The sequence below is a fragment of the Ranitomeya imitator genome, chromosome 9 (genome assembly GCF_032444005.1).
Source record: "Ranitomeya imitator isolate aRanImi1 chromosome 9, aRanImi1.pri, whole genome shotgun sequence".
Taxonomy (NCBI): domain Eukaryota; kingdom Metazoa; phylum Chordata; class Amphibia; order Anura; family Dendrobatidae; genus Ranitomeya; species Ranitomeya imitator.
The window spans coordinates 146,347,183-146,363,214 of NC_091290.1; the positions used below are offsets into that span (position 1 = coordinate 146,347,183).

Genomic DNA, 16,032 nt, shown 5'->3' on the forward strand with positions numbered 1-16,032 from the left:
TATAGCACCATACAGCACCAATATAATACCTACATACAGTGCCCAAATAACAGTGCCATACAGAGCTAGGAAATACCGCTCTACAGCACCTATATAGCGCCATACAGCACCAATATAATACCTACATACAGTGCCCAAATAACAGTGCCATACAGAGGTAGGAAATACCGCTCTACAGCACCTATATAGTGCCATACAGCACCAATATAATACCTACATACAGTGCCCAAATAACAGTGCCATACAGAGCTAGGAAATACCGCTCTACAGCACCTATATAGCGCCATACAGCACCAATATAATACCTACATACAGTGCCCAAATAACAGTGCCATACAGTGCTAGGAAATACCGCTCTACAGCACCTATATAGTGCCATACAGCACCAATATAATACCTACATACAGTGCCCAAATAACAGTGCCATACTGTGCTAGGAAATACCGCTCTACAGCACCTATATAGCACCATACAGCACCAATATAATACCTACATACAGTGCCCAAATAACAGTGCCATACAGAGCTAGGAAATACCGCTCTACAGCACCTATATAGCGCCATACAGCACCAATATAATACCTACATACAGTGCCCAAATAACAGTGCCATACAGAGGTAGGAAATACCGCTCTACAGCACCTATATAGTGCCATACAGCACCAATATAATACCTACATACAGCTCCCAAATAACAGTGCCATACAGAGCTAGGAAATACCGCTCTACAGCACCTATATAGTGCCATACAGCACCAATATAATACCCACATACAGCTCCCAAATAACAGTGCCATACAGTGCTAGAAAATACCGCTCTACAGCACCTATTTAGCACCATACAGCACCAATATAATACCTACATACAGCTCCCAAATAACAGGTCCATACAGTGCTAGGAAATACCGCTCTACAGCACCTATATAGTGCCATACAGCACCAATATAATACCTACATACAGCTCCCAAATAACAGGTCCATACAGTGCTAGGAAATACCGCTCTACATCACCTATATAGCACCATACAGCACCAATATAATACCTACATACAGCTCCCTAATAACAGTGGAACCCAGAGCTAGGAAATACCGCTCTACAGCACCTATATAGTGCCATACAGCACCAATATAATACCTACATACAGTGCCCAAATAACAGTGCCATACAGAGCTAGGAAATACCGCTCTACAGTTCCTATATAGAGCCATACAGCACCAATATAATACCCACATACAGTGCCCAAATAACAGTGCCATACAGTGCTAGGAAATACCGCTCTACAGCACCTATATAGTGCCATACAGCACCAATATAATACCTACATACAGTGCCCAAATAACAGTGCCATACTGTGCTAGGAAATACCGCTCTACAGCACCTATATAGTGCCATACAGCACCAATATAATACCTACATACAGCTCCCAAATAACAGTGCCATACAGTGCTAGGAAATACCGCTCTACAGCACCTATATAGTGTTATACAGCACCAATATAATACCTACATACAGCTCCCAAATAACAGTGCCATACTGTGCTAGGAAATACCGCTCTACAGCACCTATATAGCGCCATACAGCACCAATATAATACCTACATACAGCTCCCAAATAACAGTGCCATACAGTGCTAGGAAATACCGCTCTACAGCACCTATATAGCGCCATACAGCACCAATATAATACCTACATACAGTGCCCAAATAACAGTGCCATACAGAGCTAGGAAATACCGCTCTACAGCACCTATATAGCGCCATACAGCACCAATATAATACCTACATACAGTGCCCAAATAACAGTGCCATACAGTGCTAGGAAATACCGCTCTACAGCACCTATATAGTGCCATACAGCACCAATATAATACCTACATACAGTGCCCAAATAACAGTGCCATACAGTGCTAGGAAATACCGCTCTACAGCACCTATATAGTGCCATACAGCACCAATATAATACCTACATACAGTGCCCAAATAACAGTGCCATACAGAGCTAGGAAATACCGCTCTACAGCACCTATACAGCGCCATACAGCACCAATATAATACCTACATACAGTGCCCAAATAACAGTGCCATACAGTGCTAGGAAGTACCATCTACAGCACCTATATAGTGCTATACAGCACCAATATAATACCTACATACAGCTCCCAAATAACAGTGCCATACAGAGCTAGGAAATACCGCTCTACAGCACCTATATAGTGCCATACAGCACCAATATAATACCTACATACAGTGCCCAAATAACAGTGCCATACAGTGCTAGGAAGTACCATCTACAGCACCTATGTAGTGCCATACAGCACCAATATAATACCTACATACAGCTCCCAAATAACAGTGCCATACAGAGGTAGGAAATACCGTCTACAGCACCTATATAGTGCCATACAGCACCAATATAATACCTACATACAGTGCCCAAATAACAGTGCCATACAGTGCTAGGAAATACCGCTCTACAGCAGCTATATAGTGCCATACAGTACCAATATAATACCTACATACAGCTCCCAAATAACAGTGCCATACAGAGCTAGGAAATACCGCTCTACAGCACCTATACAGCGCCATACAGCACCAATATAATACCTACATACAGTGCCCAAATAACAGTGCCATACAGTGCTAAGAAATACTGCTCTACAGCACCTATATAGCACCATACAGCACCAATATAATACCTACATACAGCTCCCAAATAAGAGTGCCATACAGAGCTAGGAAATACCGCTCTACAGCCCTATATAGCGCCATACAGCACCAATATAATACCTACATACAGTGCCCAAATAACAGTGCCATACAGTGCTAGGAAATACCGCTCTACAGTACCTATATAGAGCCATACAGCACCAATATAATACCCACATACAGTGCCCAAATAACAGTGCCATACAGTGCTAGGAAATACCGCTCTACAGCACCTATATAGTGCCATACAGCACCAATATAATACCTACATACAGTGCCAAAATAACAGTGTCATACTGTGCTAGGAAATACCGCTCTACAGCACCTATATAGTGCCATACAGCACCAATATAATACCTACATACAGCTCCCAAATAACAGTGCCATACAGTGCTAGGAAATACCGCTCTACAGCACCTATATATTGCCATACAGCACCAATATAATACCTACATACAGTGACCAAATAACAGTGCCATACAGTGCTAGGAAATACCGCTCTACAGCAGCTATATAGTGCCATACAGTACCAATATAATACCTACATACAGCTCCCAAATAACAGTGCCATACAGAGTTAGGAAATACCGCTCTACAGCACCTATACAGCGCCATACAGCACCAATATAATACCTACATACAGCTCCCAAATAACAGTTCCATACAGTGCTAGGAAATACCGCTCTACAGCACCTATATAGTGCCATACAGCACCAATACCTACATACAGCTCCCAAATAACAGTGCCATACAGTGCTAGGAAATACCGCTCTACAGCACCTATATAGTGCAATACAGCACCAATATAATACCTACATACAGCTCCCAAATAACAGTGCCATACAGAGCTAGGAAATACCGCTCTACAGCACCTATATAGTGCCATACAGCACCAATATAATACCTACATACAGTGCCCAAATAACAGTGCCATACAGAGCTAGGAAATACCGCTCTACAGCACCTATACAGCGCCATACAGCACCAATATAATACCTACATACAGTGCCCAAATAACAGTGCCATACAGTGCTAGGAAATACTGCTCTACAGCACGTATATAGCACCATACAGCACCAATATAATACCTACATACAGCTCCCAAATAAGAGTGCCATACAGAGCTAGGAAATACCGCTCTACAGCACCTATATAGCGCCATACAGCACCAATATAATACCTACATACAGTGCCCAAATAACAGTGCCATACAGTGCTAGGAAATACCGCTCTACAGCACCTATATAGTGCCATACAGCACCAATATAATACCCACATACAGTGCCCAAATAACAGTGCCATACAGTGCTAGGAAATACCGCTCTACAGCACCTATATAGTGCCATACAGCACCAATATAATACCTACATACAGTGCCCAAATAACAGTACCATACAGTGCTAGGAAATACCGCTCTACAGCACCTATATAGTGCCATACAGCACCAATATAATACCTACATACAGCTCCCAAATAACAGTGCCATACAGAGCTAGGAAATACCGCTCTACAGCACCTATATAGCGCCATACAGCACCAATATAATACCTACATACAGCTCCCAAATAACAGTGCCATACAGTGCTAGGAAATACCGCTCTACAGCACCTATATAGTGCCATACAGCACCAATATAATACCTACATACAGCTCCCAAATAACAGTGCCATACAGTGCTAGGAAATACCGCTCTACAGCACCTATATAGTGCCATACAGCACCAATATAATACCTACATACAGTGCCCAAATAACAGTGCCATACAGTGCTAGGAAATACCGCTCTACAGCACCTATATAGTGCCATACAGCACCAATATAATACCTACATACAGCTCCCAAATAACAGTGCCATACAGAGCTAGGAAATACCGCTCTACAGCACCTATATAGCGCCATACAGCACCAATATAATACCTACATACAGCTCCCAAATAACAGTGCCATACAGTGCTAGGAAATACCGCTCTACAGCACCTATATAGTGCCATACAGCACCAATATAATACCTACATACAGTGCCCAAATAACAGTGCCATACAGTGCTAGGAAGTACCATCTACAGCACCTATATAGTGCCATACAGCACCAATATAATACCTACATACAGCTCCCAAATAACAGTGCCATACAGAGCTAGGAAATACCGCTCTACAGCACCTATATAGTGCCATACAGCACCAATATAATACCTACATACAGCTCCCAAATAACAGTGCCATACAGAGCTAGGAAATACCGCTCTACAGCACCTATATAGCGCCATACAGCACCAATATAATACCTACATACAGCTCCCAAATAACAGTGCCATACAGTGCTAGGAAATACCGCTCTACAGCACCTATATAGTGCCATACAGCACCAATATAATACCTACATACAGTGCCCAAATAACAGTGCCATACAGTGCTAGGAAGTACCATCTACAGCACCTATATAGTGCCATACAGCACCAATATAATACCTACATACAGCTCCCAAATAACAGTGCCATACAGAGGTAGGAAATACCGCTCTACAGCACCTATATAGTGCCATACAGCACCAATATAATACCTACATACAGTGCCCAAATAACAGTGCCATACAGTGCTAGGAAGTACCATCTACAGCACCTATGTAGTGCCATACAGCACCAATATAATACCTACATACAGCTCCCAAATAACAGTGCCATACAGAGGTAGGAAATACCGTCTACAGCACCTATATAGTGCCATACAGCACCAATATAATACCTACATACAGCTCCCAAATAACTGTGCCATACAGTGCTAGGAAATACCGCTCTACAGCACCTATATAGTGCCATACAGCACCAATATAATACCTACATACAGTGCCCAAATAACAGTGCCATACAGTGCTAGGAAATACCGCTCTACAGCAGCTATATAGTGCCATACAGTACCAATATAATACCTACATACAGCTCCCAAATAACAGTGCCATACAGAGCTAGGAAATACCGCTCTACAGCACCTATACAGCGCCATACAGCACCAATATAATACCTACATACAGTGCCCAAATAACAGTGCCATACAGTGCTAGGAAATACTGCTCTACAGCACCTATACAGCGCCATACAGCACCAATATAATACCTACATACAGTGCCCAAATAACAGTGCCATACAGTGCTAAGAAATACTGCTCTACAGCACCTATATAGCACCATACAGCACCAATATAATACGTACATACAGCTCCCAAATAAGAGTGCCATACAGAGCTAGGAAATACCGCTCTACAGCCCTATATAGCGCCATACAGCACCAATATAATACCTACATACAGTGCCCAAATAACAGTGCCATACAGTGCTAGGAAATACCGCTCTACAGTACCTATATAGAGCCATACAGCACCAATATAATACCCACATACAGTGCCCAAATAACAGTGCCATACAGTGCTAGGAAATACCGCTCTACAGCACCTATATAGTGCCATACAGCACCAATATAATACCTACATACAGTGCCCAAATAACAGTGCCATACTGTGCTAGGAAATACCGCTCTACAGCACCTATATAGTGCCATACAGCACCAATATAATACCTACATACAGCTCCCAAATAACATTGCCATACAGTGCTAGGAAATACCGCTCTACAGCACCTATATAGTGCCATACAGCACCAATATAATACCTACATACAGTGCTAGGAAATACCGCTCTACAGCAGCTATATAGTGCCATACAGTACCAATATAATACCTACATACAGCTCCCAAATAACAGTGCCATACAGAGTTAGGAAATACCGCTCTACAGCACCTATACAGCGCCATACAGCACCAATATAATACCTACATACAGCTCCCAAATAACAGTTCCATACAGTGCTAGGAAATACCGCTCTACAGCACCTATATAGTGCCATACAGCACCAATATAATACCTACATACAGCTCCCAAATAACAGTGCCATACAGAGCTAGGAAATACCGCTCTACAGCACCTATATAGCGCCATACAGCACCAATATAATACCTACATACAGCTCCCAAATAACAGTGCCATACAGTGCTAGGAAATACCGCTCTACAGCACCTATATAGTGCCATACAGCACCAATATAATACCTACATACAGCTCCCAAATAACAGTGCCATACAGAGCTAGGAAATACCGCTCTACAGCACCTATATAGTGCCATACAGCACCAATATAATACCTACATACAGTGCCCAAATAACAGTGCCATACAGTGCTAGGAAGTACCATCTACAGCACCTACATAGTGCCATACAGCACCAATATAATACCTACATACAGCTCCCAAATAACAGTGCCATACAGAGGTAGGAAATACCGTCTACAGCACCTATATAGTGCCATACAGCACCAATATAATACCTACATACAGCTCCCAAATAACAGTGCCATACAGTGCTAGGAAATACCGCTCTACAGCACCTATATAGTGCCATACAGCACCAATATAATACCTACATACAGTGCCCAAATAACAGTGCCATACAGTGCTAGGAAGTACCATCTACATCACCTATATAGTGCCATACAGCACCAATATAATACCTACATACAGCTCCCAAATAACAGTGCCATACAGAGCTAGGAAATACCGCTCTACAGCACCTATATAGTGCCATACAGCACCAATATAATACCTACATACAGCTCCCAAATAAGAGTGCCATACAGAGCTAGGAAATACCGCTCTACAGCACCTATATAGTGCCATACAGCACCAATATAATACCTACATACAGCTCCCAAATAAGAGTGCCATACAGAGCTAGGAAATACCGCTCTACAGCACCTATATAGTGCCATACAGCACCAATATAATACCTACATACAGCTCCCAAATAACAGTGCCATACAGTGCTAGGAAATACCGCTCTACAGCACCTATATAGTGCCATACAGCACCAATATAATACCTACATACAGCTCCCAAATAAGAGTGCCATACAGAGCTAGGAAATACCGCTCTACAGCACCTATATAGTGCCATACAGCACCAATATAATACCTACATACAGCTCCCAAATAACAGTGCCATACAGTGCTAGGAAATACCGCTCTACAGCACCTATATAGCACCATACAGCACCAATATAATACCTACATACAGCTCCCAAATAACAGTGCCATACAGAGCTAGGAAATACCGCTCTACAGCACCTATATAGTGCCATACAGCACCAATATAATACCTACATACAGTGCCCAAATAACAGTGCCATACAGTGCTAGGAAGTACCATCTACAGCACCTACATAGTGCCATACAGCACCAATATAATACCTACATACAGCTCCCAAATAACAGTGCCATACAGAGGTAGGAAATACCGTCTACAGCACCTATATAGTGCCATACAGCACCAATATAATACCTACATACAGCTCCCAAATAACAGTGCCATACAGTGCTAGGAAATACCGCTCTACAGCACCTATATAGTGCCATACAGCACCAATATAATACCTACATACAGTGCCCAAATAACAGTGCCATACAGTGCTAGGAAGTACCATCTACATCACCTATATAGTGCCATACAGCACCAATATAATACCTACATACAGCTCCCAAATAACAGTGCCATACAGAGCTAGGAAATACCGCTCTACAGCACCTATATAGTGCCATACAGCACCAATATAATACCTACATACAGCTCCCAAATAAGAGTGCCATACAGAGCTAGGAAATACCGCTCTACAGCACCTATATAGTGCCATACAGCACCAATATAATACCTACATACAGCTCCCAAATAAGAGTGCCATACAGAGCTAGGAAATACCGCTCTACAGCACCTATATAGTGCCATACAGCACCAATATAATACCTACATACAGCTCCCAAATAACAGTGCCATACAGTGCTAGGAAATACCGCTCTACAGCACCTATATAGTGCCATACAGCACCAATATAATACCTACATACAGCTCCCAAATAAGAGTGCCATACAGAGCTAGGAAATACCGCTCTACAGCACCTATATAGTGCCATACAGCACCAATATAATACCTACATACAGCTCCCAAATAACAGTGCCATACAGTGCTAGGAAATACCGCTCTACAGCACCTATATAGTGCCATACAGCACCAATATAATATCTACATACAGCTCCCAAATAACAGTGCCATACAGTGCTAGGAAATACCGCTCTACAGCACCTATATAGTGCCATACAGCACCAATATAATACCTACATACAGCTCCCAAATAACAGTGCCATACAGTGCTAGGAAATACCGCTCTACAGCACCTATATAGTGCCATACAGCACCAATATAATACCCACATACAGCTCCCAAATAACAGTGCCATACAGAGCTAGGAAATACCGCTCTACAGCACCTATATAGTGCCATACAGCACCAATATAATACCTACATACAGCTCCCAAATAACAGTGCCATACAGAGCTAGGAAATACCGCTCTACAGCACCTATATAGTGCCATACAGCACCAATATAATACCTACATACAGCTCCCAAATAACAGTGCCATACAGACATAAAAAGAAACAAATGTTACAGCTATAAACCCTGCACAGTCGGCGATCGGGTTCCCATGATGAGATGGCTACGTATGAGGATTGATCGGAGGCTCACACGTTGGGGTCCGGACATTTCTGGCTGAATCGCGCTGGCGGTGGGCGCAATTTAATTTTCTCTAGATAAAGACGGCACAGATTTTTCTTAATTTATCGGCGACTCGGGTGGAAAGGTCAAATCGTGAATGTCCTCACCGGAAACCCGCAATCATCTCTGCCGATCAATATCTCCGCCCTCATCACAATTTTCACGGACCCATAGACTTGCATTTACGATTTTGATACAACGCTTCCGATATTTTCCACGGACCACAAATGTGACCCGTGAAAAGCGCGGACAGCGCTCATACGTGAAAGCCGGGCGTCTGAATGAGCCCTAAGGAGAACCGGCAAGCACCCAAGCAAACGGGCAACCAATGATGGATCTGTAGAGAGTGCAGATCTGACTACCAGAGAAGCAGTTATCCTATGCAGAGCGCAGCAGTGGAGAGGAGTTTGTCATCAGCTGCTTCGCTCTGCATAGGAACAACCAAAATGACAAAAATCAGCATAGTGAAGCAAGTATGTCATCTTTGTTACCGCCTATGCAGAGCCCAGCAGCAAATGTCAAAATCCTCTCCACTCCTACGTTCAGCATAAGCCACGACCAAGATGAAAACTCACTCGATTATGCTGAGCTTTGTCATTTTAGTTGCAGCCTATGCAAAGCGCAGAAGCTGATGGCAAACTCATCTCCACCGCCACGCTCTGTAGCAACCACAATGGCAGAACAGGGGCAGCTAATGAATGTAGACAGTATTGAATCAAGTTCAGTACACGGGACACGGCACTATCTTCACTCATTAGCTGCTCATTTTATGCCATTGTGGTTGCTGCTTATGCAGAGCGCAGCAGTGGAGAGGAGTTTGTCATCAGCTTCTGTGCTCTGCACGTATTCAGTGACCAAAATGACAAAGCACAGCATAATGAAGAGAGTATGTCACCTTGGTCACAGCTTATGTAGAACGCAGGAGTGGAGAGGAGTTTGTCATAAGCTTCTGCGCTCTGCATAGGCAGTGACCTAAATTACATAGCACAGAATAAAGGAAGCAAAATTTGTAATCTAGGTTGCAGCTTATGCAGAAAACAGGAGTGGAAATGAGTTTGACATCTGCTGATGTGCTCTGCGTAGGCAGTAATCAAAATGATAAAGTCACTTCATTATGCTGTGCTTTGTCAATTTGGTTGCTACCTATGCAGAGCAAAGCAGCTGATGGCAAACTGATCTCCACTGCTGAGCTTTGCAGAAGCAGATTCTGGCAGGGGCTCACTGCTTGGAGAGTGGCATGAGGGAGTCAATTTGTGTGCCCCCCGATATCAGCCATAAATAAATGGAGGAGTCTCTGGAGGGTAACATGACCTCCAACCCTAGTCCTTACTGTCGTTTTTGCATTGTATTTGTGCACCAGAGGGCCCAGGATGAGCAGGACATTGTATGTCAGTGGATGTGTGGAGTCGACAGCGAGCGGTGGGCTCAGGGCTCAATAATGGGCCTTTAATATTCTTGTTTGGACAGAAGATCACCCTTAACATTTGCCCTGGGCTGTCGGAGGGGTCCGGATATAATGAGACCTGACTGCTGGGAATTTCCACCGCGCAGAAGCAATGAGGAGAGGAAAAATGGCGAAAACTGAAAATGTACAGAAGAATGATGGCGACGTCCTGCTGAATGTAAAGGGGCTTATAGGGTGCATAACCCACAATGAAAACCGCATCCTAGCGATCAGTTTTTTCTCCACTTATGAGCCACTTCTGTTTCCCCTGCCTCCTGAACTCATCATTTGCTCTGAAAATTGCTAAATGTCTCCTGCTCAAGACAAGTCAGACTGCCAACCAACCAACTGAGGGGCCAGATTACAGCTGTCTGTTGGACTCTATGGAGAGGGCGAAGCGTGAGAGGCACAGACATACACAGAGGTGCTGCTGCGCTCTAGTGTGTACTTATCTCACCCTCAGCACTGGATTCACAGCTACCACACTCAGTACTCCTGTATAATGTCCTCCATGTTGCTGCTTTTTACTGTTTAGCTCACTTGAGCTGGATTTACAGCTACACTGCTCAGTCGTGCTGTATAATGTCATCCATGCTGCTTCTTTCTAGCCAAGGTTTATCTTACCCAAGACCTTGATTTACCTCTACATTGCTCAGTACCGCTGTATAATGCTCTATATGTTGCTGATTTTTTTTAAGTGTTTATCTTACCCCAGACATGAATCTACAGCTACACTGCTCAGTATTGCTATACAACATCCTACATATTACTGCTTTTAGTAAATGTTTTATCTCACCCAGAGCTTAATTTATAGCCACATTACTCAGTACTGATGTATAATGTCGTCCATGTTGCTGCTTTCTAGTAAACAGTTTATCTCACCCCAGATCTGAATTCACAGCTACACTGCTTGATATGATGTCCTGTGTGTGCTGCTGCTTTTTAACACATGCTACATACTGTGCATAGGAAACATCAGAGCAACTATGTTTCGCCCACTAGCTCAGAGACAACTGAAAATTAGAGATGGAGCCTACAGAGAGGAAGGATACAAGCCGAATAATGGGCAGAAATAGCATTATTCAACTTGAGTCATCCGGGCAGGTGAATTGCGCATTCATGGATTCCATAATCCGACCACCGCAGCGTAATTTCCATCTATTTGATTGATGGGTAAATGAGATAATCCTCCTAACACCTGGGAAGCGGCGGCGATGTGAGCGCACGTCCTCGTACCTATCATCTCATGAAATGCAGACAAAACACAAATCTCCTCGTCAGTCTGAGAAGGACAGGGAGGTAATGTCTCCGAAAGAATAATGAGACGCGCTGAAGATCACGCCGTCCGGGGCGAGGAATCATCAGGATGATGGACTCCGGGGGAGAAGAGGGGACCACAGACCGTGGGCCGCCCGCTCCGGACCTGTGAGGTCACTGCAGACATAGTGACATCACAGGGAAAACAATAATTTCCAAATCTGAAACATTCAAGTTCTTACACAGATTACGAAGCAGAAACAATATAACAATGTTTTCTGTTTTCCACATTTCTCTTTTTTAAACTTTGCTGTGTAGACTTGGGCAGAGTCATCACATTATCATTAAAAGGGTGAAATTATCAAAGACGGAGGGTCAACAAAGTCATCTCAGTATCCAAGGGTGGGGGAGGGGCAGCTGGGGAACCCCATTAACGGTATAAGGAGGGGTCAGCAGAGTCATACTGTTATTAGAAGGTGGGGTCAGCAGAGTCATGTCATCATTATTGGGAGGGGTCAGGAGTCATTTCGTCATTAGTGGGAGGGGTCAGCAGAGTCATTTCATCATTAGTGGGAGGGGTCAACAGAGGCATTTCATCATTAGTGGGAGGAGTCAGGAGTCATTTCATCATTAGTGGGAGGAGTCAGGAGTCATTTCATCATTATTGGGAGGGGTCAGGAGTCATTTCATCATTAGTGGGACGGTCAGCAGAGTCATTTCATCAGTAGGGGGAGGAGTCAGGAGTCATTTCATCATTATTGGGATGGTCAGCAGAGTCATTTCATCATTAGGGGGAGGAGTCAGGAGTCATTTCATCATTATTGGGAGGGCCAGGAGGCATTTCATCATTAGTGGGAGGGGTCAGGCGTCATTTCATCATTAGTGGGAGGGGTCAGCAGAGTCATGTCTTAATGGCTAGAAGGTTGGAGGAGTGTTTAAACTAGGAATTGGGGGGGAGGGTATTCATTTTATAGGAGGGGAAGCTAGTGCAGACAGAGTCCTGGGCACAAATAAGGAAGTTGGGGGTGGCGGTGGCATGGGGGGTGGGGTCAGAACAGTTAATTAAGAAATAATAGAGGTACAGAGAGGAACATCAAGTGCATGTATAATAATGCCAGAAGCCTCGCCAACAAAATGGAGGAATTAGAACTAATGTTGTTGGAGCATAATTATGACATGGTGGGGATATCTGAGATATGGCTGGATGAGAGCCATGACTGGGCTGTTAACTTGCAGGGATATAGCCTGTTCAGAAATGACCGTACAGATAAGCGAGGGGGAGGGGTGTGTCTATATGTAAAATCATCCTTAAAACCCATCCTGCGCGATAATATAGGTGAATTTTATGAAAATGTAGAATCCCTGTGGGTGGAGATAAGGGGAGGGGGAAAAAATAATAAATTACTGATAGGGGTTTGTTATAAATCTCCAAAAATAATGGAAGCAATGGAGAATATCCTCGTAAAGCAAATAGATGAAGCTGCGACTCAAGGAGAAGTCATTATTATGGGGGACTTCAACTACCCTGAAATAGATTGGGGAACAGAAACCTGCAGTTCCAGCAAAGGTAATCAGTGTCTGACAATTATGAGAGACAATTACCTTTCACAACTGGTTCAGGACCCAACAAGAAGGGGGGCACTGCTAGACCTAATATTAACCAACAGGCCAGACCGCATATCAAATATAAGGGTTGGGGGTTACTTGGGAAATAGCGATCACAAAATAATAGGTTTTCATGTATCCTTTAAAAAGATGTGTAGTAGAGGGGTTACAAGGACACTAAACTTCAGGAGGGCAAATTTCCAACGGATGAGAGAGGATCTTGGTGCAATTAACTGGGACGATATCCTGAGACACAAAAATACACAGAGAAAATGGGAGACGTTTATTAGCATCCTGGATAGGACCTGTGCACAGTATATACCGTATGGGAATAAACATACTAGAAATAGGAGGAAACCAATATGGCTAAATAGAGCTGTAAGGGGCGCAATAAGGGACAAAAAGAAAGCATTTAGAGAATTAAAGGAAGTAGGTAGTGAGGAGGCATTAAATAAATACAGAAAATTAAATAAATTCTGTAAAAAGCAAATCAAGGCAGCAAAGATTGAGACAGAGAGACTCATTGCCAGAGAGAGTAAAAATAATCCTAAAATATTCTTTAACTACATAAATAGTAAGAAACTAAAAAATGATAGTGTTGGCCCCCTTAAAAATAGTCTGGGTGAGATGGTGTATGAGGATGAGGAAAAAGCCAATATGCTAAATGAATTTTTTTCATCAGTATTTACACAAGAAAATCCCATGGCAGATAAAATGTCTAGTGATAAAAATTCCCCATTAAATGTCACCTGCTTAACCCAGCAGGAAGTGCGGCGGCGTCTAAAAATCACTAAAATTGACAAATCTCCGGGCCCGGATGGGATACACCCTCGAGTACTGCAGGAATTAAGTACAGTCATTGATAGACCATTATTTTTAATCTTTAAAGACTCCATAATACCTCGCGGGCAGGGTCCTCCCTCCTTATGTACTTGTGTGCCTTGTTATCTGCTCATGTTTAATGTATTTGTCTATATTTGCCCCGTATTCACATGTAAAGCGCCATGGAATAAATGGCGCTATAAAAATGTATAATAATAATAATAATAATAACAGGGTCTGTGCCACAGGACTGGCGTATAGCAAATGTGGTGCCAATATTCAAAAAGGGAACAAAAACTGAACTCGGAAATTATAGGCCAGTAAGCTTAACCTCTACTGTGGGTAAAATCCTGGAGGGCATTCTAAGGGACGCTATACTGGAGTATCTGAAGAGGAATAACCTCATGACCCAGTATCAGCACGGGTTTACTAGGGACCGTTCATGTCAGACTAATTTGATCAGTTTCTATGAAGAGGTAAGTTCCGGATTGGACCAAGGGAACCCAGTGGATGTAGTGTATATGGACTTTTCAAAAGCTTTTGATACGGTGCCACACAAAAGGTTGATACATAAAATGAGAATAATGGGGATAGGGGAAAATATGTGTAAGTGGGTTAAGAGCTGGCTCAGGGATAGGAAACAAAGGGTGGTTATTAATGGAGCACACTCGGACTGGGTAGCGGTTAGCAGTGGGGTACCACAGGGGTCAGTATTGGGCCCTCTTCTTTTTAACATATTTATTAATGACCTTGTAGGGGGCATTCAGAGTAGAATTTCAATATTTGCAGATGACACTAAACTCTGCAGGGTAATCAATACAGAGGAGGACAATTTTATATCACAGGATGATTTATGTAAACTAGAAGCTTGGGCTGATAAATGGCAAATGAGTTTTAATGGGGATAAATGTAAGGTCATGCACTTGGGTAGAAGTAATAAGATGTATAATTATGTGCTTAATTCTAAAACTCTGGGCAAAACCGTCAATGAAAAAGACCTGGGTGTATGGGTGGATGACAAACTTAAATTCAGTGGCCAGTGTCAGGCAGCTGCTACAAAGGCAAATAAAATAATGGGATGCATTAAAAGAGGCATAGATGCTCATGAGGAGAACATAATTTTACCTCTATACAAGTCACTAGTTCGACCACACTTAGAATACTGTGCACAGTTCTGGTCTCCGGTGTTTAAGAAAGACATAGCTGAACTGGAGCGGGTGCAGAGAAGAGCGACCAAGGTTATTAGAGGACTGGGGGGTCTGCAATACCAAGATAGGTTATTACACTTGGGGCTATTTAGTTTGGAAAAACGAAGACTAAGGGGTGATCTTATTTTAATGTATAAATATATGAGGGGACAGTACAAAGACCTTTCTGATGATCTTTTTAATCATAGACCTGAAACAGGGACAAGGGGGCATCCTCTGCGGTTGGAGGAAAAAAGGTTTAAGCATAATAACAGACGCGGATTCTTTACTGTAAGAGCAGTGAGACTATGGAACTCTCTGCCGTGTGATGTTGTAATGAGTGATTCATTACTTAAATTTAAGAGGGG

At 43.0% G+C, this 16,032-nt stretch overlaps 1 long non-coding RNA gene across 4 annotated transcripts in view; it reads right to left on the bottom strand.

The window, feature by feature from the left end:
• LOC138649176 (uncharacterized) overlaps nucleotides 1–16,032 on the bottom strand; it is a 148,428-nt gene that overhangs the window by 16,902 nt on the left and 115,494 nt on the right. The window lies entirely within an intron of this gene.